Here is a 27989-nt window from a genome sequence, read left to right on the forward strand (position 1 = left end):
GTGGACTTTGGAGAGCTCTCAAGAAGGAATTAAAGATAGTGCAAGGAATGGTGTTGATTCGGACTCTAACTATGCCTCGCAAGATGAGGAGGGAGATGAGATGGGAATTTTTTGAAACTTTGGGGATTGAAGAATATAGCTCTATAGAACAAACAACTTCCTCTATCTCTAAGCCAAAAGTGAAAAAGTGGAAGAGGAGTCCAAAAACCACAAGATGAAATTGGAGACGGTTGGGAATGTTGCAGACCAGACCAAACTTTTGAGATCTCCTTTCATGGAATGTCAGGGGCTACACTGCCCCTAACAAGATTTGTTTGATCAAAAGATGTCTTGATCAAACAAGACCTGATGTGGTTAGAGTGCACATTAAAGTGGTTAAACAGGCAAGAGGATGGCAATGGTTGAGACTAGAATCAAAAAAGTTAAATTTCATATTTCCAGTTATTAATGTATATGGTTCAAACAGTTGTGCCCTTAAACAAGTCTTGTGGAATGAGTTATCTGAGATTTTGGAAAGGAATCAAGAGGATATTATTATATTGGGGGAGGGGGAGATTTTAATGCTCTTCTTAACCCTTTGGATAAAAGAGGAGGTTGGGGATGCCTAAAGAGGGGTAGCATATATTTTAACAACTTTGTTTCAAAGAATGAGCTGATTGAGCTATCATTCAAGAAGGATTAGTTCACCTAGACGAATAAGAGAGTGAGATTTGAAAATATAACTGAGAAACTGGAAAGATGTTTAATAGCAGTGGATTGGGCAGCACAGTGGTTGGACAGGTGAGGCATATATTCCACCTATAATAAGTTCAAATCACTATCCAATCAATCTCAGAATTCAGGTGGATGAAGCCCTGATAGGTGTCCCTTTAAGTTCGAAGCAATGTGGTTGAGGATGGAAGGATTTGATGCTCTAATTTGAGATTGGTGGTCAATAGCCCCGAGGAGAATAGGTAATAAAGCTTTCTTTTTCTCAAAAAATTGTAGTTTCTTGAAGAGAAGCTAAAGGAATGGAACAGGGTTCATTTTAAGAACATTTTTGTGGAAAAATTTAGATTGGAGGGGGTGTTAAATGTTTTGCATACACATGTGATAGAAAATGGTATGGGTGATCAAGGTTTTAAATTAGAACAAAAATTGAACAAGGAATATAAGGAAATCCTAGCTAGTGAAGAAATATATTCGAGGCAAAAATCATGGGAACCATTGTTAAAGGACGGTGACAAAAACACCAAGTTTTCCACAATTCAGTAAAGATTAGGAGGGCTAGAAATTTAAAAAAATATATCTATCAAAGATGAGAATGTACAAGACCTAGAGAAGGTAGAAGAAATCAAGAGGGAGGCATTTAGATTTTTCTCAAGTTATAAGGAAAGGGATGAGGAAGTAACTAGCAATGGCTTGAGATTTTAGAGATTATCCCTAAATGTATTTTTGAAGCCCAAAATTAGATGTCGGTGAATGTGGTCCCCTTGGAGGAAGTGAAGCAGGCTTTGTTTAGGTTGGGAAGTGACAAAGCTCCTAGTCCATATGGTTTTTTGGCTATGTTTTTGAGCATTTATGGGATGTTTTTAAATTTGACCTTCTGGATATTGTAGAAGAATCACGTAAAGGTGGCTTTTCTTTTAGGGACTTCAATAAAATCTTCATTACTTTGATTCCAAAGAGGAATGTTATCAACACCTTTGAAGACTTCACACTGATTTCCCTTTGTAACACAATCTATAAGGTTATCTCTAAAGAGATATGGAATGAGACTAGTAATTATCTAGAGTCAAATCCACAAGAAAATGTTTTATTGGGGGAGATTTTAATGCAATTTTAGATTTAGGAGAAAAAGTAGATGGATCCATGACCATTAACCAAGTTATGTTAGACTTCAAAGCATGGTTTGATAAAGATAACCTTATTAAAATTCTAACATCTAACAAAGTCTTTGCATGTAATGATAGATGAGCCAACTTTTGTAATATAGTAGAAAGATTGGACAAATTTATATTTAAAGGAATTTAATAATTTCTAATCATCATTTCAATACAATCATTCTCCATTATGCAGGATCTGATCACTATCTGGTTAGACTAGAAAATAGGCAAATCACAAAAACCATCAAGAAGTCCATTTAAGTGTGAAAAATATAGTTTCCAGATATAAAAATTCTTAATAATATATATCAATGGTGGTACGAAGAGAAATTTGAAGGATCAAGGATGTTCTGTTTTATAACCAAATTGAAATCATTAAAGGAAAAAATAAAAAAATAGAATAAAGACCATTTTGATAATATATTTAAATAAAAATAAGAGAATGAAGAAGAAGAACTTAAATGAAGAAAACATTAGGGTAAGATTGGATAGTGAAAAATATTATAAAGAAAAAGAAGTTCTAGCTAAACAAGAAAATATCCTAGCAAAAGAAGAAATATTTTGGAAAGAAAAATCAAGAGAAACATATTTGTTAGAAAGTGATAGAAATACAAAATATTTTTATAATAGTACTATTAATTAATAGAAGAAATATAAATAGAATAAAAAAATCAAGGATAACACATGAAGGGTAAATGAAAACCCAAATGAGATAGCAAAAACTTTTGTGAATTATTGCACAAATATCCTTAATAACTTTGAATCTTTAAATTTAATAGTAAAACTTGAATAAGAAATTTACTAAAGAAGAAACTAAAGAAGCCCTCTTTCAAATGAACCCTGATAAATCTCTGGGCCCTAATAGCTTTCAAGTCTTTTTCTTTCAAAAACGTTGGGATTCTTGGGAGACGACTTCTGGAAGACTATTGAGGCGACTGGGTTTTTTGGATCACTTCTAACTAAGATTAATAATACATTCCTAACTTTAATTTCAAAGAAAACAGAACATATGGATCCAGGAAATTTTAGACACATAGCCTTATGTATCACAATCTACAAAATACTTTCAAAAACATTAGCTAACATACTTTAAAAAGTATTACTGAAGATCATTTTAGAGGAACAGACAAGTTTTATTCCTAATAGGCCAATTCTTGACGATATTATCATAATTGAAGAATTAAAATTCATTTTGTTCAAATTATTTAGGATTCTTGTATGCTAATGAAGCTAGATATCCTAAAATCCTATGATAAAGTGGATTGGAGATTCTTATGTAAAACACTTGATGATTTTGGATTCTCTCAGCAATGAGTCAACCTAATATACAATTGTATTTTGAAACCAAAAATTTCCCTTCTCATAAATAAGGCTTTTTTAACATTTTTAGAGGTATCAAACAAGGGATCCTATATCACCTTTTCTCTTCATTATTATGGTAACAAAAAATTGCAGAGCTATAATAAAGGCTCAAAATGAAAGGAAAATTAGAGGAATCATAGTAACTAAGGAGATACCTAAAATAAAACATCAACAATTTGAAAATGATACAATTATACTAGGAGAAAGCACTTTGGAAGAAGCTCAAAATTTTAAGCAAATAATAAATAAATATATGGAATAGTCTGGGCAAAAAGTAAATACTAATAAATAGAAAAAAAAATTATTAATACCAAAGAGGAGATGGAGAGAGAAATTTGTAGAATAATGAAATTCAAAAAAAGAACCTTTCCATGCAAATAACTTGGTATTCAGCTTGAAAAAGGTAGTAGAGAAAGCAAAGTAGATTGTGATGTGATTTTAGAAAAATTGGATTAAAAGATAGGAAGTTGGAAAGGGAAATGGTTAGCTAAAGTCTGTAGAATGACTATGATCAAAGAAATAGTATCAACCATCCCCACATATCATATGTCATGTCTTCCCCTACCCAAAGGTGTAATAAGAAAATTAGATTCTAAACTTAAAAGATTCTTTTGGAAAGGAACTGAAGATAAGAAAAAACCAAGCTTTGATAAAATGAGACAATTTATGTAGACCTGAATATTTTGGAGGCCTAGACATAAAAATATTGAATTGGAAAAGAGAGGCATTAGGGGAAAAACTTATTTGGAGAATATTTATTGAACATAATAGTAAATGGGCCAAAATTTTATATCATAAATTGTTTTACAATAATAATCCTCTGTCTTTGTTCAAAACTAAAAATCCTCCAAAAGGTTCAAGTATTTGGAACTTTATGTTGAACTGTCATCATCCAATAATAGCTAATAACTTAACTTGAGATATCGGTTTAGGGCATGATGGTTTATTTTGGGATGGGCTCCCATCTCTAGATAGTGTAAATCTACTTATAAACATAAAAAACACTTAATCATTTTTGTGGGGTAAGAATGTGAGTGATTATAAAATTAAAATTAGTGATAATCATTATGGAGGATGGAAATGGAAAATCATAGATGAAACTCCACTTTAATCATAGGAAAAGTGCATTTTTAATCAAATTTTAATAACCAAACAAGAAAATCATAAAGAAAGGAAAGATAAATTAATTTGGGGTGCCTCAAAAGACAGAAATTATAAAGTCAAACTAGGGTATGAAAAGATAATTAATGTTAGAAACTTACAATTGGAATAATTGTTGTTTTGTCATTGATGTCAAATCTATTGATGCGACATATTACTACCTATTCTAAATGTCATATCTATTTGATTGATGAAAAAGATTTGAAAAATTTCTCATAACAATAGCACCTAGAGGAAAGGTTGAGTTATGAAAAGGAAGCTATAATGAACATTTGATTAGATACACTTTGATAAGGAAAAGTGATTGTTTATGTCTAGAAAGTTATGCCAAGCTAAGAAATAAGGTTAATGGAAAAGGAATATTGAATGATGCTAGTGTCAACCAAGCCACAAGTAGTGCTAAGAAAATCTAGCATTGACCAAGCATCAGTATCGATCAAGCAAGCTAGTCGATGCCCAACCAGAAAGTGTTATAGTGAGTGAGTGTTCAGTGATGACCGAGTGTCAAAACTTAGTAATTGCCAACTAACATTATTGAAGGTGAATTCGAGGAAATCGTGATTCCCAATCAACTCAGTTGATTTCGTGGGAGATGGAAACCATGTTGAAGATAATATTGATGAGTTGGATCATTAAATTCAAGGTGAGGATTAGGTAAATACCTAATAGATAGATTCCAAAGAAGTTTCTAAAAGAAGATCAAGAAGATGGATAGATATGGTGAATCATGTTGAACCTAATCATAAACCCTAAGATCTACGGTGATCATGGAAAATGATAAAGCAAGAATTTTCTATTTAAAGAGGCACATAGCTGAATAATATATGTGTGTGCAAGTGTGTATGTGAAGAGAGATATATAGAGAAAGGTAGATTAGAGACACACAAGTGTGAGAGTAAATACGAAGCTAAAAGAGATTTCTTACACAAATGTTGCTGATAGTGATAAGTGAAATCTAAGCAAGAAGGCATAAGTGTTGTTGAAGGGGAAAGGTTAGTTTTTTGAAGGGTTTTTGAATGAATCAAGAATAAGGATGACAATGGAGAACTTATCAGTGAATCAAAACCTAAACTGAACAAAAATATAAAATTGCAAAGTGAGTTGTAATCACACAGATAAACACCTATTGTTTTCTTTCTAATCATTATAAATAGTTTGTATTGAAATCCTTTTAACAAAAGTTGACCTAATGGTCATTTGAAAGAGTTAATAGTCTAAGTAAATCCTTTCACAAGGTGACATTCTAAATGGAATGATCAAAGTCCTCTGACAAGGCCACTCCTAAAAGGGTGATTAAATCTTCTAATCAGGTCAAATTTAACAATGTGTATTGTAACCTTTAATATGGTTAGCTCCTAATAGAGCTTACTTCGAAAGAGTGAAAAATTGGTGACATGTTGCTGGTGGTTTTTCCCAAATTGGGTTTCTGTTGCAAGAGCATCCTGGCCATCGTGTTATCCTGCTGATTCTGTTGGTCATTGCCAAGTTACAACAATTACCGAGTGCTAGTAAATTTTTAGTCATTGCCAAGTTGAATTTATCCCACGTCATGTTAACAATAAGGTTAGTGTGTTATCCCATCTCACTCTGCAGTGTGTGCCAAGTTATCCAGTGTGTGTTGAGTGTTCCTTCATTTGTCGAGTGTTCCTATTGGTACCGAGCTTTCCTGTATGTGCTAAGTGCCAGTATTAGTTTTCTCTGTCTGTTTCTAGTTTGGGCTGACCTGGCATGTATTTAATTTTGTGATGGGTAAAAAATAGTTGTTGAGAGCTGACTTATGGATTTGTTATGCATTTAATGTAAGGGTTTATTTAGTTAGTCATTTGTAATAGGCTGACTTGTGGCCATGCAAGTATTTAAGGGGATCTTGGGTAGAGTCTTAATCATAATTTTAATTGGAGTCTTAGCATGAAGTATCTTGAAGATAGAAGTTTTCATTTGAGTCTGGTGATCTGTTCTTCTTTGAAAGATGTATTCTTTGTAATGGTCGTAACCCAGAAGACCATATAGTCAAGCATGTTGGATGTAAATTTCTTGATTCAAATATATGAAATATTGTCTCTCTAGATCTGAATCTCATTTCTCTTGTTAATTTTTCTATTGTGTATTTGTTTGCTAGTTTCTAGATCACCATCTCCTTTGGGGATTCTCTTTCCTTGCATTGCTTCAGTTGGTATCAGAGCTCAATTGTTGTTGAGTGTGCAAGAAGATCGCCAAAGTGTGAGGTAATTTGTACCAGGACCTTGGTTGGGTGAAGTTTATTAGAGAAGGATTTTGATTTTAGAAGTCCTAGCTTGTTGGTGAATTTGGTATAGGGTTATAGATCTGTGGATTTGGCCTACACTTATAGAGGACTTACCATTCAATTGTTGTATGTGCAAAGATGGTTTGTGGAAGGAGAGATGTGGATCCAGAATTATTTGACATGATGAGGAAACTTCCAGCCGCAATAGAAGCTATTGAGTTAGTACAAAATTGTGGGAGACATCTTGATGATGTTGAGAGCAATGAATATGATTCTTTTTGGGATGATTTACATTAAAGGATTGATGATCTGGAAGAGTTTGATTTGAGGATTAAAAAGAAGGTTGTTTGGCCAATTAAAAAGATTATGAAGAGAAAAAGATAGATCATGGAAGTGAATGATGATTTTGCTGAAATGGAGGAAGTATATTTTGGTTTTCATGGGCAGATGGATAGATCTAACATGGAAATTGTAGAGCATCTTGTTGTGTGCAATGAGAATGTTGAAGAAGAGAGTTTTCCTTATGTTGGTAAGGATTTGGATGTTGTTATTTAGAATGATGTTAATGAGGACTTATCTATTAATGTTGTTACGGATCTAGAGTTATATATTCATTCTGTTATGGATCTTATTGATCTAGATATTGCTTGTGATAAGAAGATAGATTTACTTGCTGGTAATGAAGTTGAGGGTTTTAGAGATGTTATTGATGTGGATTTACATGATGATGTTGTTGCTAATATGGATCTGCACTTATATGTTGCTACTAAGATGCTGAAGGATATAGATGTTGTTACTAATGTGGATTTTCATGATGTTGATGATCTATATGTTGTTGGAAGAATGAATATATATACTATTATGCGTATGGATGACATAGGGTTATTGTTGCATGTTCCTGATATGGATTCATTTACTGTTGATTTGGTGGAGGATTCCTATATAATGGACTTATATGCTTTTGCTATGATGGATCTAAGTTCATATATTTCTGTTGATTGGGTTTGTGATTTGGATGTTGTTGTTGATCTAGTTTTCATATATGAGGATGTTGTTATGCATGATGGTGATGATAAGTTGCAGATGGAGCATTGTAATTTTTAGTTGAGTTTGTATGTTGATTGGTTGGATGAGATTCTGATTTTTGAATGGATGAAGTATAGATGGTTGATTTTCAGATTTGATCTTTTATTCGTGATGGAGTGGAAACTTTTTTTGAAGATGAAGTTGAGTGCATAATTTTCTTTCAGAAGCAAAATGTGGGACACATTTTTATATTTACCTGGGGAGTCTGATATAGGAGCATCTGAGGTTTTTTCCATTTACCTTCATAGTCTGATGTAGGAGCATCATTGCCATCATGTTATCCCACTGATTATGTTGGTCATACACAAGTTATAAAAATTGTCGAGTGCTAGTAAATTTTTAGTCATTGCTGAGTTGAAGTTATCCCACATCATGTTAACACTTAGGTTAGTGTGTTATCCCATCTCACTCTGTAGTGTGTGCTGAGTTATCCAGTGTGTGCCAAGTCTTCTTATTAGTGTCGAGTTTTCCTGTATGTGCCGAATGCTAGTATTAGTTTTTTGTGCCTATTTCCAATTTGGGTCAACCTGGCACATATTTAATTTTGCGATGGGTATTTAGTATTTGTCAAGAGCTAACTTGTGGACTTGTTATGCATTTAATGTAAGGATTTATTTAGTTAGTCATTTTTAATAGGCCGACTTGTGGCCATGCAAGTATTTAAGGGGATCTTGTATAGAGTCTTAATCATAATTTTTAGTTGAGGAGTCTTAGTGTGGAGTAGCTTGAAGATAGAAGTTTGCATTTGAGTCTAGAGATCTATTCTTCTTTGTAATGGTTGTAACCCAAAAGGTTGTACATTTGAGCATGTTGGATGTAAATTCTTGATTTGAATATATGAAATATTGTCTCTCTAGATCTGAATCTCGTTCCTCTTGTTCCTTTTTCTGCTGTGTGTTTGTTTGCTAGTTTCTAGATCACCTAATTTTGGGGTACATCCAGATTAGTGACTAATTCTAGAGCCATTAACAAAATCACAGTGAAATATAGGTTTCCTATGCCAAGGATGGATGCCATAGTGGATTGTTTGAGTGCAGCAAAGTATTTTACCAAGATTGATTTAAAGAGTGGCTATCATCAGATCAGAATCAGAGAAGGAGATGAATGGAAGACTACTTTCAAGACAAGAGATGGTTTGTATGAATGGTTGATTATGCCTTTTGGTTTGACTAATGCACCTAGTACTTTCATGAGGTTGATGAATGAAGTTCTAAAAGATTTTTCAATAAGTTTGTGATTTTTATTTTTTTTGGCAAAAGTGGACAAACCACTGAATATATTAATTTTAAATAAATCTGATTCAAAGAGCTCATCTGGGAAAGAATCGGTAAGAAAACCCAGTATCCTTTCTCATACAAAATATTATCGATATTTACAACTTATATATCAACAATTAACTATTCATCTTACAAATCAGAGAATATCTTTCCTCCCAAAGTTTCAAAATATGAACAATTGTAGATACCATCATCATAATTCACCAATTTCAATCACATTTCAAAATTACAAAAAAGTATTACAAAACCATTATTAGTCTTTTGAAATTTCACATTCCACCCTAGGAGAAGTCACTCGATCATCTATCACTAAATCCTCCCCAGACTTGCAAACTGAAACATCAGCAACCTAGGACAAAGACTAACACCCATGTTTAACAGATTGGAATCTGACCCATCTACCACCTTCTTAGTCGATGTTGAAGCCACATGGTCACTAACAGACTGCTCAACATGTAGACCTCACCCAAGGCTTTGAGTAGTTGTATGCTTCCAGGGAGAGACCCCTGCAACCATGTCCACACCAATTTTACCAGCATAACCAATATTGGATAAAACTAGCATGTCCAATATAGCATAGCCTATACGCTTCACCAGCTCCTGGAGCTGGTAACACATAGCCTTGGTCGTGGTTTGAAGAGTTATCTTCATAATACGAGAATTCTGCATGGCAAATGACTTTTGTAGAGCATCATACATAACCAAAAATTAATGTTTCCTTAAAAGTTGGGAATTTTGAAACAACCCACCAACCAATACGTGCTCGAACCCAAAATCATGCTTATGCAACAGCATTTTCAACTTGTTGTCATTCCAATAATGTGGTGTAACAACCTTTCTTGCCAAACCTTCTAACAAGGGAATTGACTATAATAAATCCATGGCATTCGAGAAGAAGATGGACACCACATTAAAAGGAAAAAAAAAGTGGTGACTAGGAGGGGATAAAATTTCATCCCCAATTACTTGTCAAATACACCTACGAATTGAATTGGGAGTTAATGTAAAACATCAAAGCCAATACCCTATCGTCAATTTGCAAAGGCAGGACACCTTCATCTTCATTTGGGATTAACCAAACACGATAGTTCTTAGGTAATAGAGAACTATAGTAATGGCTACAAGACTCATATTTGAAGCAATAGTCCGTCGAAAATGCCATAGTTCAGAAGATGAAAATCAAGCAATGATCAAACTACTAGAATATGAGAAACAGAATGACAAAAACCTCTGATATAAATGCAAAAAATGAATGCTTCATTATACCCGAGCATGTACCATAATTACCCAACACATGTTACTTCCCATGGAAAAACCAAAGGACAAAAACATTGTGAAAAATTAGCATTTTCAATCTCCTTGGTGATCTCACACCAGGCCAAGGTACACCACGTGGCCAATTCGTGATACAATTATATGCACATGACATTTGCAGGCAATGAACTTGACAGCAAGGATAGAAATGATATGATATTCAATCGCCTCACCCATTATGCTTTATTGGAAAATTCAAATATGGGTCATTATTACTTACCATTGATAATCCACTAACTCATTAGAAATCAGTTTTTGCAAATATTTATATTGCTCTATGGATGTGGCAGGATGTGATGTAAAATTTGTAATCACATCACAACCTAGATTAGAGAGGCAATCCACAACTTTATTCCCTTCTCTAAATGTGTGCAAAATTATCACTTCTATAATTTGGTCAATTAAATTCCAAATTTGTTGTAGGATATAGTGAAGTTGCCACAATGAAATTTACCTCTTAATACACACATTAACTATAACTAAGGAATCACCTTCAATCTAGACCTGTTGAAATTCCCCTTTTCTTGACAAGAAGTAATCTTGAAAATAAATCTTTAGCCTTCGCTATATTGTTGGTCCTAGAAGAAAGGGGGCTATTGAGATTGCTTGTACATAAGCCCCATCAAAATTAAGCTTCACAAATCCTAATTGTGGAGGTTGCCAATGGACTGAGGATCTACCAATTTTTTCTTGATTTCTTTTTACTTTGACTCCTAATGGAATAGATATTAATTTCCATTCATGGATGATATGACCATCCCATGTAATAATAGGTGGATTGATTTTACAATTATGTACACTGGCAATAGTAGTCTCTAATATCGATCCTTCAATGCCCTCTAAGACCTTTTCTAATTTTGAGAAATCTTTTATGAAAATATTCTTATTTCTTTCCCACCAAATCACCCAAATTACTAATGCAGGAGTGCATTTCTAGATTCCCCCAAAGAATGCATCAGGAAAGAGGATAGGCCATGCTTGAGAAAATCGCAAATTTCATTGTACAATGGGGTAGAGTAATTTAATTTTTGGAGAACAAACATCCAACACTGATACACAAATTGACAACTTGCAAAGAGATGATCTATTGATTCATATTCATCTTCAAAAAGTACATATTTAAAAGGAGGAGCAACATTTAACCTTTCCAAACAATCACTTGTTAAGATCCTATTCTTAATAGCTAACCATGCAAAACACGCATCATTTGGTAACACCATATTATTCCAACGAAACATATATGCTCTCGAAGAATTTTTCTCCAATGCAAGACTTTGAAGTAGTTTATAGCCTTCTTTAATTGAATATTTCCCATTATTAGCTGGTAGCCATATTAATCGATCCTCGTATATGGAAATGAATGTTATTCTACCCCTCAATATCGTACGAAAGAGATATTTGGTTTCGATATCTAAAGTGAGTTGATCAAGATCTTTCCAAATAACTCTCCTTGAATGGAGACAGACTACATCTATGAAATGAATAATAAGACTTCCCCAAGCTAATTCTGAAGCAGTCAACATCTCTTGAATATTTGGAAGAGTGATAAGTAGGGGTTGACCATTCCAAGAGTCTCTCCAAAAGTTAATCTTATCCCCATAATTTAATTCCCAAGAGATGAACTTGAGGATAAAATCTCTAGAGGCAATCATAAAATCCCATATAACAGATCCCTTAGGGGGGTTTAACATGGAGAAAATTATGTGTGGATCGGTATTATCTAGATATTTCTATTGCATTATTTGACACCATGTGGATTGTGGTTTACAATACATCTGCCATACCAACTTACCCCCAAAAGCTTTATTCCTCAATGCCAAGTCATGCACACCTACACCCCCAGCTATAGGAGAATGGGCCATATCTTGAAGAGATATCAAGGGAATTTTCTTTTCATTTGTCATATTTCCCGCCTAAAGGAAGCCTCTAATTAATTTCTGAATTTGAACTAAGACTGCCAAAGGGGCCTGTAGGACTACCAAATAATAGTTTGGTATTTTTGAAAGTACTGATTTTATAAGTAAAATTTTACCTAAAAGTAAAAGCCATCTAACTTTCCAAGACACCACTTTGCTCTTAATTCTTTGGAAAACACTTTCCCAGTAACTGGTCTTATTAGAACCCATATAAAAAGTACTGCCTAGATAAGTGGACAGAAAAGTATCCTCAGAGAAGCCTAAAATCTAAAAAATCTTGACTAAGATGGCTCTATTAGTATTAAATAAAATGATCTTAGATTTTTGAGAATTAATTTTCTACCCTGACACCTCTAAGTATAACTGTAAAGTTTTCTTAATCTGCTTAGCCTCTAAAACTTGTGAAGCTCCAAAAAGTAGAGTGTCATCAACAAACAAAGAATGTGTGATTGAGATAGATGTAGCCCAATTTTTTCTCCTTTCCTTTTATCCATCAAGTGATGATGCTTAATAATTCTGTTAAAAGCTTTTGCCATGATAATGAATAATGCCGGAAAAATTGGATCTCCTTATCTCACACCTTGAGTAGAGGTGAAGAAACCTGATGCAAATCCATTGATAATTACTGAAAACCAAGCTCCTGAGATGCATGCTTTTATCCACTTACACCAATACTTTGAAAAACCCATCTTCTAAAGCACTAGAAAAAGAAAGGACCAACACACTCTTTCATAGGCCTTCTGCATGACTAACTTGATAACAAAATTGGATGACTGGTTAACGTTGATAGAATGAAGAACTTCATGAGCAACCATTGCTCCCTCCATTATTTCTCTGCCTGGGACAAACCCTCCTTGTTCGGGGGAAATAATATGTGGGAGAAGATGTTGAAGATGTAAATAAATAGCTTTGGAGACAATTTTGTATGTCAAGGTGCAAAGAGAGATTGGGCAGAAATCAACAAAGGTTTTGGGCTCCTTAATTTTTGGGATTAATACAATATTTGTAGAGTTGAAATACTTGAGCATAAATCTGGTTTTCTGAGATTCTTCAATAGCTACAAGTAAATCCCAACAACTTTGAAATAATAGTGCAGTAAATTTGTCTGGGCCTGGAGCTTTCTCAGGAGGAAATGAAAATACAACCTCTCTCAATTCTTGCAAGGTGAAAGGAGCCATAAGTTATGTATTCTCATCCGCAAACACCATTGTTGGGATAGAATGAAGGAGATCATCCACTTGCAAAGGAAGGGGAGATGGGTATCCTGTAGGAGCGAGAAGATTTGAAAAAAACTTGACAATTTCATCTCTAATTTGCTGAGCACTAGATAAAATATTTCTTGATTTTGACGCTTTGATTTGAAAGATAGTTTGAGCTGTTCATTTTTTATGTACGGATGCATGAATTTTTTTTGTATTTTTATCTCCTTGTTTTAACCATACTTCTCTAGACTTTTAACACCAATATTCTTCCTCCCTACTACACAATTCCTCCCACTCTTGTTGAAGACATTTTTGCTTGACATAGTTATCATAATTCATCCCCTGTTGAATGGTGATATTATAGATTTCCTCTAGTTGTAGCTTTACTACATCATTCTACTTGAAAACATTCTTAAAAATGTGTTGATTCTAGTTTTTGATCTGAGCCTTAACATGTTTAAGTTTACATACAAATTGGTGCATCCTAGATCGTGATACAAAAGGAGCACTGACACACCATTGTTTTACAAGTGGCAAGAAGTGTGGATGTCACAACCACATTCTTTCAAATTTAAAAGAAGCCTTATGCTGATCCTGATTGACACATACTAGTTTGCTGATATTGATGGTAATTGGAAAATGATCAGAGTCTGGAATTGACAATATTTTTGATTGAAACCAATAATTACCTAATTTCCAATCATGAGATAGAAAAAATCTATCCAATCGTACTGCAATTTGTGCAAAACCCACCCTCCTGTTTGTCCATGTAAAATTAGCATTCAGAGGTTTAAAATCCATGAGATCATTATTTTCCACAAATTATGAAAAATTCTGAATAGTTTTAAGAGGAGGGCAGATGTCACCAACCTTCACTTCATGATTTAGGACTGCATTAAAATCACCTTCCAAAATAACTTGATGAGAATTTTGCATTTGAATTAACTGAGAAAGCTTATCCCAAATTTTGTTCTTATCATGTGAAGAAGGACCATATACATTTATCAAAGTGAAGGAAATGTCAAAGTCTGACATCTTTAGCACTTGATAGTTGGAATGTTGAAGGATAATTTGTCCTTGAATTAATACTGGATTCCATAGAACAACAAGATCACCAGAAGCTCCACTACTAGGGGAATGAATTGAAGACCACTTCGGCCATTTAGCTAAGGTATTATCAAATGAGTCTTGTGATAATTTGGTATCTTGCAACATAACAATATGGGCTTTCATGTTTACAATTGACTGGTGAATTAGATTCCTTTTGTCAGATGCCTTTGACATTCCATGAGTTAATTTTCATTGCTGACAAGGAGAAACCTTTGCTCTCCTCATCACTCTTTTGGAAATAACAAACTTATCATTGAGTGACGATTGTATCCCTGATACAATCTCAAATCTAGTTTTAGAACCTTTAGGTCTACCTCTTGATTTGGGTGCCTTGAAAGAAGATTGATGTTGAGAAGGAGATTGAACAATTGAGAAATTTCGATGGTGATCAAAAGAACTCAAGGTATTCTAGGAATGTAATTCAAATTGATCCCTAGAAGCCTCCATCTCCCCCAAGATTGTGTCCTCATGCTGATAGGCCAAATTGTTAGTTACTTGTTGAAGTGAACACTCCTCCACTCCTAAAGGGTCATTGATGGTGAGAGAATCCAATAACAAATCCACTTTATCAACTTGACCTATATTCTCCTCAAGATCTGTAATCTTATACTGGTTAGCATTCTTAGGAGTAATCTGGCTATTCCAAAACTTAAATTCTTAAGCAAGTCATCAATATCATAAGGCATCTAATTACCTATATTGCATCCTTCTTTCTCTACTATCTCAAAAATAATAGTAGAAGTAATTGAAGAAACAATCTGATCACCAATTTGAAGTGCTTTCCAATCTACAAACTGATCTTTGACAATCAAATCCTGAGCTTTATACAAGACCAATGAAAAATCTATCTTTGATGATTGATTCTGCAATAATGTTGGAACCTTGTTGTATAGAGGGAGTTTTAATGTCATAGTAGTATGATAATCCTTAGAATGGACAGAAAAGCCTCGAGGGAAAAACAAAAGAGTTTTGAAACCAAGAAAAAACTCAAAACCTGTAGCATTACTCATGACCAAACTATTATGTTCTTGTATGAATCCTTAGGAGCAATGTCATGTTCTGGAAATACTTTGTTCACACATAAGTTGGGCCCTGAACAATGATCTAAACATACAACTTGTACTCCCTGATTTGAATGTTGGCATTAAGGATTGAAATTCCCTAATCTTGTTTGAAATTTATTAACCATTTGCTCATCCTAAACTTTAAGGGACTAATTCCATAAACCCCACTGTGATTTGATAAAAATGTGCATGGGGAAAGATTTCTACATGTCTAGAAGCAGAAAAACTCGAATATTGAGGTTTGGACGATCATAAGGTCATGTTTAATAAAGATTCCTGATTTATTAGCTAGAATTTCAATAATTTGGTTGTCCTGATACTCAAGAGGTAATAATGGGAATGAGATCTAGTAAGGATAAAAATGAATATCAGTAGGCTGAACTTTGAAATTAGGAGTCCAAACCATAGTGAAAAGACCCGCCCCACAACAAAACCAACTTTTTTGCTTATGAGTGAAATCCCTAGACATCTTAGAATAAAAAAAAAGCTACAAAGAATTGAGATTCCAAATCAATATAAAAGATATCTCTAAAGCCTGACCGTGAAGAAAAAGCCCATGCTTTCACTAATGACATATTAGTCAAGTTTGTTATTAGTGACACACACACACATTCAAATTCTATACAACTACTGAGCTCTTTGAATAGTTTACAATGTTTGCCATGTAATTCAGTAGCCACTGAGCTTCTACAGTTGCTACCGAATCCTTTGGACCAGCTTCAGTGGTTATCGAGCATTGCAGTATCTACCAAGTTATCAGTTCATGCGATGTGAAGACAATGTTACCTGAGTTACTCCATGGTAACCAAGTAATTCAATGTTTTCTGAGTTGCACAATATCTACTGAGTCACCAGTGTAGACCAAGTTCAAGACTACTTGAAAGTGATTAGTATGGACCGAGCTTCTACATCTACCAAGAGCATGACAATGCCAAGTAGTGACAGTGGATGCTGAGTATCAGAACCTCATTGAGTCAGTCTTCAGAACCCGAGTATCTTCATGTGGACCAACTTTATAATATTTGTGTTAACTTGTGTCATGACTGACCTTTGTAATTTTGTAAATTGGATTGGTATATATATATGTGATGTATTGTATCATATCCAACATAGTATGTAATTTAATATGCAATGTGTAATGCAAGTGCAAGATGCGAATATGAAATAAATGCAGCAGATAAAGAATTGTAAAGGCCATATCAGCATAAGGAGTAGCAGTGACAAATCTATCACAGAAAGATGATCAGTACACCAAGGAATCTCTATCAGCAAACTTAGTTGCAAGCTAGAGATCTACTGCTTCATCCTAACAGGTGAATCCGTCAAAATCCTCTAACAAGGTAGACCTAACAGTCTTTTCTAAATCTCTTTACCGAGTGCATACTTCATTGTATGTTTGTAAATCCTCTCACAAGGTGGACCTAGTGGTCCTATTTGCTCCTAACAGGGCAAATCAGCAAAAGTGATCAATGTAAGCCTTAACAGGCCAACTTATGCTACAGTACTAAAGTTTGTGGGTATCATCCCCACCCCAGTTTTACTTTCTATATGAAAGGTTTTTGGGTCACCAAAACTTTGTGTTCAAGTGTTGTGAATGTTTTTATATTTTCAGTTTCTCATGCATGCAAGTTAGATCAGATATGATGAATTAAATGCTCAATGGTTTATTGGATTAAGAATTGAAATTGGTGGAAGTTTTAGAAGTTACTTATTCACCCTCTGAAGTTATTGCTAATAGGCTAAAGAAGGTGTTAGATGGGGTTATATCTTATAAACAAAGTGGCTTCTCCCTAGGCAGGTCTATTTTTGAAGGTGTTATCATAGCTCATGAAGCAATTCACACTATGAGATTGACAAAAGCATAAAGGATGATGGTAAAGTTGGATATAAAAGAGCATATGGTGAGGTGGATAGAGGCTTTTTTATTGATGTTTTGCAAAGGTTTGCTGATGATTGGGTTAAGAGCTACATTGAAACCCCTAGATTCTTGGTTTTGATTGATGGGAACCCACAAGGTTTCTTTGAAACAAAGAAAGGGATTCTACATGGTGACCCCACTATCCCCCTTCTTGTTTATTATTATGGCAGAGGTTTTAGGAGGAATCGTAAGTGCACGGAATGAACAAAGGGCATGGAAGGCTGTTAAGGTTGCAGAAGGGTTAAATCCCCTTACCCGCCTTTAGTTTGTTGATCATACATTTTTGGGAGGGGAAGCAACTGGGCAAGAAGCTCATGTGATGAAGGAGACCCTAGAGCTTTAGATGTTGTTTTAGGACAATTTATTAAGTGGAAGAAATCTGAAATATTCTTCTTTAATACCCCTAAACAAAAGCAGATATTCTGCAAATTTTCAAACGTTTAGAATCTTTGAGGCATAATCTTATTCTCATGTATTTATCTTCTAAATTCCAGTTTACTCCTATTTCTGTTATGAATAATTTTTCATGATCTTCCAAAAGGGAAGACCCAATATCTGTTTGGTAATTTTTATCTGTCAATTTGAATTTAGAACTTTTGCTACCCGGATTGTTTAAAGTCCTCTTTTCCCCTTAAGGCATAACCATGGTTAACAATGCATCTCCTTCATCTACTAAAGGCATACCCAGATGCTTGAAAAAATAACCCTGAATTTGTATTATCCTTTGATCTATTATCCAACTTAAATTGTCCACAGCAGAGACCTATTAAGCATTTTCCAGCATTATTTTAGATCTGCATGAAATATTTTGTTTTGCTTTTCCTTCCCATATTGTTTCAATGTTACATCATTTCTTAACATTACTGCTATCGCACTCTAAAAAAGTGTGTACCTGTTAGTATCCCACTTTGGCTTCTCGTATCCTTGATCACTTCCACTCATTAAAAAATTGTTCCTTGCCATATCTTGATATCTTTGTATATTCCAATATGTTGTCCACAAAATTGCTAAGATATTAGCTTGTGATAGATTAATGATCTTATTCTTATTCTTCCACACCAAACTAATACTTGATGAATCTTGAAAAAATTCTACCTTGTCATTCTTCTCTAACAAAACTCTCTTGAAAAAAATCTCCTTAACCATTTCCCTTTTTTGGATTTCTAGGAACATAAAAATCTGCATCTCTGCTTTCAATTATATCTAAATCTGAGTCACTGATATAGGAGAAATCTGATTCCCAGTGAATACCTTTCTGCCTAGCATTCCAACACATTGAGTAGATAAATGATCGAGTAGATGGCAATTGCTACAGACGTTTTCTTTTTTCTCACAGAAGATCATTTATACCCATTCACCATATCTGGAAATGATTCTGAAGGAGGATGGAAGGATTTTACCAGTATCTAGAAGAATGTAAACCCTAGGTGTAAATTTTAAAAAATTGCAAATCAATTGTTAAGAAAACCCCAATTTATTGCCTATGATTTCAAGGATGTTTGCATCCCTATATTCCATGGGTAGATTATGAAACTGAAACCAAAATGGTATAAAATTAACATTAATATTTTCAATAGAGAAGTTTGAGGTCCAATTTTGCATGTGAAGTCCTAAAATTCTATAAAACTAACGTTTATTTTTTAAAACTCTATTTTCCTCTTCCTTAGAATTGAAGATAACTATAAACATACTTCTTTTACTATCTAGGAAGGCTTTCTTTTCCACATCTAACCAGTTTTCCTCAATCAATCAGGAAAGCTCACTAAATGAAATGGAAATATTCCAAAACGTGCAGCTAAATGCCATTTGACTCACATGGTTGTTATGTGCAAGAAGAAGCTCTTCTAAGAACAATATGCTTGAATTGATATGGTTTGACTCATCTGCTCTCTTCCTCTTTGAAGCATCCTTGACGAAACCCTCTAAGTTATCTCCATTATATCTTTCCTCAATCAAATGTTGTTTATCTTCATTGATTTCCTTTTTCTTTTCAATCCATCTTTTTGACCCATTATTCTTTCTTGTTTGATCTTTCCACCAATTGAGAAAGTAAAGAGTGGAGTTTTGATTTTGTTTTGGAATTGCTCTCAAAATATCCTCCCCTTCCCATTCTACAATCTGATTGTTGCCACTCATTTTGAACCATTCCCTTTCTATTTGCAAAGCTACCTACTTGAGATTTGTCTGCAATACCATGCCTTTCATTTATTTGTTTCATAATAAAGTTTCTTCTAGAGAAAATCTTCATATTTGTACCAAGAACAAAAAAGAAGATGGTGAATTGCAAAACTGCTACCACTATCATTAAGCTAAAAATAAAACAACCTTTTACATATTATCATATAATATTCACCATGTATCTTCTTATCATCTATATGATTGGTACAACAATATGGTGTATCACAGTTGAGTTGGTTGTGTATCAATACAAAAGTTGTCCATTTAATATCAAATATCAACATTCATTTCCAAGCAAATTATTAATGTTTTTTAGTTCATGTGAGATTCAAAGTGAAAAAAGTTGTGTTGTTTAATGAAAAGCTAAAGATCACTCTGAGATGAGAAATCAATTGAGAAACCAAAGGTTGTTCATGGCAAAAAAGGGTTGTTGAATATAAAGTCATTCAGATTTTGATGTAACCATCAATACCATACATAAATTTGTTTTACAAGAGAAGAACCATATTAATGGGAGTAGATTAAAAAGATTCTCAATCATTTCTTCTAAACAGTGTAGCACATAGTCTCTCCATTCCTTGATGGTTTACATTCATAGAATGAAAACCCACTGAGTATTCATGAGAAATTTCTTGTCCTGTGTTATTTGAACCCGAGCTTTTTGAGTTTCAAAGACAAGTTTCCAAGAGTTAGTTGCTAAAATTTGTGAGTCAATAGGAAAAACTCACCCCAGTCATATAATAATAACCTATTTTCACATTTTTCTCTCAGTTCTCACTGCTCCTACACATTAACAAAATCAATAAATACTCACAAGTCTAAAGTTCTATGTGATCCTAAACAGCTTTAATTGGAATTGGCGGCGAAGGCAACACCCTTCAAACTCGCCATATTCCACAATGGGAACACACTAAAAATGAGAACTCTCAATCCCACAACCTTGGTTGTGCCCTCAAACTGTCACAAGGGGTGCTGCCCTTCTACTCCACAACAGGTTTCTGTCCTCAGGCTCTTAAGCTTTTGAAAAGAACAAAAGAAAAAAATTGTTTTGAACCCATATTTTATATTAATAGGACTTGTAAATATAACAAGGCAAACTACTTGTGACTTGTTTAAGTTTAGCTTTATACATATTTCTTAAAAAAATGTATACAAATTTATGTGAATTTTATTATTTAAATACTTGAGCAAATTATCAGACCCAAATAAAATTTGGGTCTAAAAGAGATTTTGCCAAGTCCAAATTTTTGAATTATGATCAAATTGATTAAACATCTTTGATATCTCTTAGATGATGTTCATAAACAAAAATCTTTGTTGTATGATTCCTTGGTGATGATAATTTGACGAGCCACCTCAAATTGTAACAGCCCAAGTCATAATGTATTAACTACGGTCAAATTGATTAAACATCTAAGCTATCTCTTGGATGATGTTCATGTTTCAATCTTTGTAGTAAAATTCCTTAGTAATGATGATTTGACGAGTCTCCCTAAATCGTAACATTCCTTGTCATAGCTATAGATAAAATTTACCCTCCAACGTCTCAACTTGCCTATAAACTACAAATTTATAAACAAAAATCAACTGCTTACAGTAAGATATATAATAAACAGATTAGCCTCTCAACCAAAAGGTCTAGCTTTCAGATAAGCGTACCTTATAATGATGAGACTGTGCCAAGTCCCTAAGACCAGTCAAACTTTGAAAAATTTGATTTTCTTTTGTTGCAACAGCAAATGTTTTGGGCATGCTTCTAAAGTGATGTTTTCTCTGATGTATTTCTGCCATTAATCATAACATTATATTAGGCACTCCTCAATAAAAGTAGTCCCGTATGCCCAAAGAGATCCACCCTCCAGATAGGCAAACTGCCTGAAAATTGTGCTCACTTGAACAAGTATGACTGTGCTCCGGTACCAAAGAGCCTATTCGAACAGCAAATGTCATGGGAGAGAGGTTCAATTCTGCATAAACAGGGCCCCAAAATGATAATGGTGGTACTTTCTGCAACACAAAATTATTGATTAAACTGAGCTGACACAAAAGTTAGTGCAGGTGGATAGTTATTTCAAAATCAGTAAAAGTGAAGTGAATAGGAGCCCACTAGTTTATAAAAACTAATAACGTGAAACAGGTGTGCAGTGAGTTTCCAGGAGCTTGATACCTGTATTTGTTGACCATTTCACTTTGTCTTTGTCAATTAAAGGTTTGAAGTCTGATTAAGGAAATAAATTTCTCAAAGCCTTCAGTAGCATAATTACTATTTTTGTAATCTAGAGAAACATTTTCAATGATTTGAAATCTTTTCACTAAAAAGATACGTCTGCAAATTTCTCTCTTTGGTAGTTAAGGAGACGGAGTCAAGGTGATTAGACCTAAACTTATATGCACAAGGTTCATCATTTGCTAATTGCTGCATTTAGAAGTTCCGTGCTAATACATGTTAGCGTCATGCGATTGTAGCAGAGCTCAACATTGAATGAAGACAATCTTATTGAACAAGTTATTAGCGCGTGTGGCGAAGATACTTGTCACCAAATTGACGCAAAGTCAGCAGAGGACGTACATTGTTGGAAGAGTATAAGTGCCTGCAAATGAAACAAGGACTTAGAGGGACTCACACCTTCAACTGTGATTAGCATCAAAATCCAGTCCAACAATATTCCGTCATCAAAAGGTAGTGTTCTCGCGGTTGCTAGGCCGGCGAGCAGCAAGATTTTTGTACGTGCACCCTCCTTGTGACCGCTGCGTATTTATTTTGTAGTTTCTCCTTCGTATTAAGTGTAATTGACTGCACTTACTTGAGAGTGGATACAAAATAGTGAGTGCATACAAAATTTAGTATATATCCATTTTACCCTGTTCAATTCAAAAGTACATCTTCTCATAACAGAAAATAGGAAAGTTGACACAATCATGAACTTCCATCATGTCTAGCCTAAGCACTATGGCAAGTATTGTAACGTTCAACTAGGGAACTAAAACAACCAATTCTATAATAAAAAATATGGTACATTTTTTAACATAACATTAATAACATAATGATGTAATATGTTAGAACATTACAATCATAACACCATAATGACGTAATCTTCTGCGAGAATGGTAGAGGTTCTTAGCAGCAATTTGGCTATAGGAATCGGCAACAGAATTGAAGGGCGTGTGGATGCGGTCTCTAGTAATGGCAATGTTGGGAATGACATTCCGGATGGTTCCCATGTGTTACATCCCAATTTTTGCCTAAATTTTATCTTTAGTTAAAAGATAGCCGTTGAACCAGAATAAAATTTTGGTTGTTCATGTGAAGTTAACCATTGTTCCATCATGATAGTTATAGCCATTGTGTTCATGTGAAATGAATATAGTTTATAGCCGTTGTGTTCATGTGAAATGAATATAGTTTATAGCCGTTGTGTTCATATGAAATGAATATAGTTTATAGTCGTTGTGTTCATGTGAAACGAATATAATTTTTCTTTAACCGTTGTTCAATCAGTTATTATGTATGATGAAATTCCTAACTGTATTATTTAAGCGAATTATGAATTATGAAATTGATGTTTTTGGCAAGAATGACTGTTTTGAAGGTTGCAGGATAAAGACTCGAGAAGGAGGGGAAGCATTACGAAATGAGGTCATCGGGAAATGGGACGATCATGTGACCTAGTTATCAGGAATATCTGGTTTGATCAAAAAGACGCCATGGCAAGGTTGTTAAAGCTTGACAATAAAAGTTCAAAGTGGAAAGTTACATGAGCTAAAAAAAATAATACAAGATTATTAAATTAAATAATAAAATTCTTACCTTCTAAAAAAATAAGAAATATCATTTAATATTATATCATTATTTTGATTAGAATCACAATTAAATATTTGCAAAGTGGTACTATTATAAAAGGATCTATAATACAATAATGTCACTTTGAATATACTTAACTATAATCTAACCAAAATAATAATATAACATTAAATTATATTAATAAAACTTTTCACCCTTTGTCCCAACGTTTTATATTTCCAATTGATGGGAATTCCAAATGTTTTTCAATCTTGTAACGGCAGGAGATGAAAAGCCGATTCATATCTTTTAAATTCTGCCTTTGTCGTTTTCAAATGACAGTAACAAATGTTTCTGCCTGTTCCTGCCTTCGCAATGGTCTCAGGTTTTGTCTACCAATAATCTGGGAGTGGTGATAAATGAAAGTCTCTCTCTCCCTACCGTGAGTTACTTGCTCCAGACTTCCTTTTAAGATCCGTGATCTTTCTGCCAAATATTCATCGCCTGCAACCCGTTTTGGTTAACCATGAAATCATTCATTGAGCCATGTGAAAGCCATTCTTGCACGTTTTCTAAGAGTCGGGATTCAACTTGTATTGAAGACTTCACCAACAGGGCGCTCAGTAGCTGTAAACAAGTAAGAGTGTATTAAAAGCGTTTTCATTTCCTTTGCTCACGAGTTTCCATGCTTTATGTCTTTTCCTTTCTGAGTCAAGTTGAAACAAAGTAAAGGGTTCTATATAAAGGTTCAATCATAATATTACACTTGTGCTCATCATAATTGTAGAAAAATCAACAAAGTTGTAAACATTGTTTAGCAACTAAGGTAGAGAATGTTTATGATAGTATTAAGACTTCTGATCTCATTTTATTATGTCTGATATTACCACTTCAATCAACAATACTTTTGAATATAGAACTATTCCATTATCAGCCCATGTTATAAATCTGTAGAACCGAGTCATGAATTGTTCTGCTTCAATAAACCAAAATCAGTAATAATGATCAATTCTAAAAAACCAAGGAAATTCTGAGAATGTAGAATCATAATCTTATGAATAAGATATAATGAGTTCAAGCACCGAAGAATCACTGATCTAAAGATATGTTAATGGTGTGAGGTGTAGATGAACCTGACACAAAGAAAACAGAAAAAATATCAATAATTAATTATAATCAAAATAATCTGATTAGCTCGTGTAAGTCCACTTTGAAGATTAATTGTCAAGTTGAGCAGTGGAGATCGGGTTACAAAAACCCACCTTTGAAATCCCTGGCCAAGGCGATAGAAGGGCATTCATGCCACAACAAAATGATCGCGTTGTTGTCCTGATACTTCAACTATTCAATCGAATAGCTGTTGGGACCTCAACCCACCCGAGTACTCCGATGACTGGATCGATGAACATCCCAAGCCTGACCTCAAGGTAGGGAGGGTCGTTCTCTTAAATTAGAACTTGTGGGGATAAGTAAAAAGGTCTGTGGTTGGGAGGTTAAGCCCATGTTAATGCTTCACTCCTCACCAAAGTCAGAGCTTGGTCAATTAATTGGAAGAGTCTCTCAAGAAAATCAATACGTATCTTTGTTTATTTAAATTTCTTTATATAATCTGAAAGATTCTTTCATGTAAATTAGAAGTAACATAAAATGATTCTTTAAAGTAGATTAGTTGAGGTTTTCTTGTAATAATTTAGACTAGGGTTAAAATTCAATATTTTCAACTATTAGAACAAATTTGATATTCAGTAATTAATCTAGATTCAGAATTTTAGATTAGCTTTTATATTAATTTAAGTATATTAGAATATTAAATTCAGCTAATTTGTAGCTGTAGAAAATCCGGATGTTACATATGGTATCAGAGCATTGGGTTCAACACTGAACCTGGGCTCATCACGTCCATGAAATCTAATAAAGATGAATACAAATACAGGATGCTAGTACGTAGAACACCCCGCAAGAAAATCTGACACCCTATATTTCCTTACCTCCTACAAAATATGACTAAGTATGACTATTCTTGCTGCTCTGAACCTTGAGATGATGAAACAATGTATCAAGCCATACAATGGATGAAGAAGGAAAGGATTCGATGGACCTCGGCCAAGAAAGCAGCGTATAGGAATAAATTGATTCAGATTTGGAACACTCAGCAGAAAAATCCCCTTCTTCACTTTCACAGATCTTGGATGGTACGAGACATGTACCAAATTAAGCTAGAAGTTGCAAAACAAAAATAAAACTTATTCTATGAATGAAGGCAACCTCAATAGAGGAATTTTTCTTTTTGTAATAAAGGATTGCTTTGTCGAGAAATGTTAAATAAGATTTTTGCTTTGTTGAGCAATGTTTTAAAATTATTATTTTTTGTTTTGTCGAGTAATAGATATGTTTTTGCAATCCTGCATTGTCGAGCAATAAGATATAATTTATTTTTATTTGCTTTTTCGAGCAATGGATATGAATTGTAATTAAAGATTTGCATAGATGTGCAATAAAATAAATAAATAAATATTTTGGCAACAAGGGGGATTAAACTTTTGAGCAACAAAAGCTAAACTTTAAACTTAATTGTGTAAACTAACAGGTGCAACTCCTGCAAATACAACATGAATAACAATGAGGATGTGAAAAACCGAGAAATAGTTCGAGAAAATCAACAAGCCTCTAATGAATTATCACTTCAAATTCTTCAAGAAACACAATTAAAATTAGAAGCAATGGATAAAAGAATGAGTGAGATGGCAGCCCAGATGGGGCAACAACGTGAGGAAATGCAAGAGACACCTAGAGTTGAGACTGAAGTCTCGGAACATAATAGGACTCCCTCCCCTAAGCAAACTGATAAACAAAAGAAAAAGGAGATCGTAGCTGATTTATCAGCTGATATTAAGAAAATTAAACCTCCAAAATTCAGTAGTACTAAATCTGGGGAAGAAGCCGAGGCATGGCTGATAGAGATGGAACAATACTTTGAGATTCAGAATTTTTCAGAGACTTCTAAGGCTATTTGGGGTATATACCAATTTACTGGGGAAGCAGCAACTTGGTGGGGAAACACTAAGGTAGAGTTGAACATTAGATCTACGGACATAACCTGGGAAAAGTTTGTCAACATATTTAGAACATGGTGGCTACCTCAAACCTTCTATGATCAGAAACTCATGGAGTTTCAGAATCTGAAACAGGGGGAAATGATAGTTCATAAATACTGGGAGAAATTTATCAGATTACTTAAGTATGTACCGCCTTACCAGCAGGATATTAATCTAAAAGTAAGAAAGTTTATCATGGGACTGAATAATAGAATAGGGGGAGCCGTGGACGTTTTAGCACCACGAGCCATGGAAGAAGCCTTGGAAAAAGCTGTGCGTCAAGAGCATAAAGTCAAGAAGGATGATTCCATTAGGGACAGCAAGAGAAAAACCAATTGGAATTCAGAAGGTGCAGAATCTGGACCACCAAGAAAACAATTTAAGGACTTTAAGAATAACAAACCTAATAATAGAAGCAGTGGAACCAGAGATAATCAGGGAAACGTTCATGTAAACAAAAATGACAAGAACAATGAAAAAAGAGGACCACCAGGAGGTTGTTTCATTTGTAAAGGAAATCATTTTAAAAGACAATGCCCTAACCTCAATCAGCAACCATGCCCATCCTTGTCGCAGCAACAACAGGTTTTTCAACAAAGAATTCATGCAACCCTGGATAATCAACAAGCAGAACAACAAATAGGCCCCATTGAAACACCGGGTAAGATTTATGGTAACCTCATAACTATTCTTATTGATACTGGAGCAACAGAATGTTTTATTTCACCTAAATTATTAAGTAAATTTTCAAAAAGATCTGGCTTTATGGCAAAACCGTGGACAGTCGAATATGCAAACCAGACAAGGGCTAACGTAGAGCAATGCTTGTTCGAAGCCCAGGTTGACTTTCCAAACTTCTCTACAGAACTAAATTTATACGTAGCACCATTAGGATCTTATGACATTATTATAGGAATAAATTGGCTCAGCGAGCACAAGGCTAAGGTAGATTGTCTAGCCAAAACAGTAAGTTGTGTGGATGACCGAGGCAGGCTTACAAGTATTTCAGGGGTCAAACATAAAATAAGAACCCAACAGATTTTAGCAATGCAACTTAAGAGGTATGGAAGAAAAGGTTGTGAGATATTCGCAGTAAAAATTGAAGATTTAAGGAAAACTACACTCGAAGATGATTATATTTATGAAGATGGGGAAATTAAACAAAAACTAAAGGAATCTTTTGAAGAAAAATATCCCTATCTAAAGAACTATCAAGATGTATTTCCTGAGGAACTTCCTGGATTACCCCCTTCCTGGATATTTGACTTCTCCATAGATTAGTACCAGGAGCGGAACCTATATCAAGAGCTCCATATAGGATGACCACCACAGAACTTATGGAATTACAGATTCAATTACAAGATATGTTGGATAAGAAAATGATTCGACCCAGTGTCTCACCATGGGGAGCTCCT

The 27989-nt window shown here is 34.3% G+C and overlaps 1 pseudogene across 1 annotated transcript in view; it reads right to left on the bottom strand.

Annotated features, from left to right (window-relative positions):
* LOC149567539 (uncharacterized) overlaps window positions 1-22563 on the bottom strand; it is a 172768-nt pseudogene extending 150205 nt beyond the window's left edge. The window contains exons 1-3 of the transcript XR_016361635.1: window positions 22325-22563; window positions 21591-21705; window positions 21358-21482 (exon numbers count right to left, since the gene is read on the bottom strand). The product of XR_016361635.1 is annotated as an uncharacterized LOC149567539 (transcript). The remainder of the gene's footprint in view (window positions 1-21357; window positions 21483-21590; window positions 21706-22324) is intronic.
* Window positions 22564-27989: the final 5426 nt, after the last annotated feature.

This window comes from Cupressus sempervirens, chromosome 3 (assembly GCF_028749045.1).
Source record: "Cupressus sempervirens isolate cs-2001-9-10 chromosome 3, ASM2874904v1, whole genome shotgun sequence".
Lineage (NCBI taxonomy): Eukaryota > Viridiplantae > Streptophyta > Pinopsida > Cupressales > Cupressaceae > Cupressus > Cupressus sempervirens.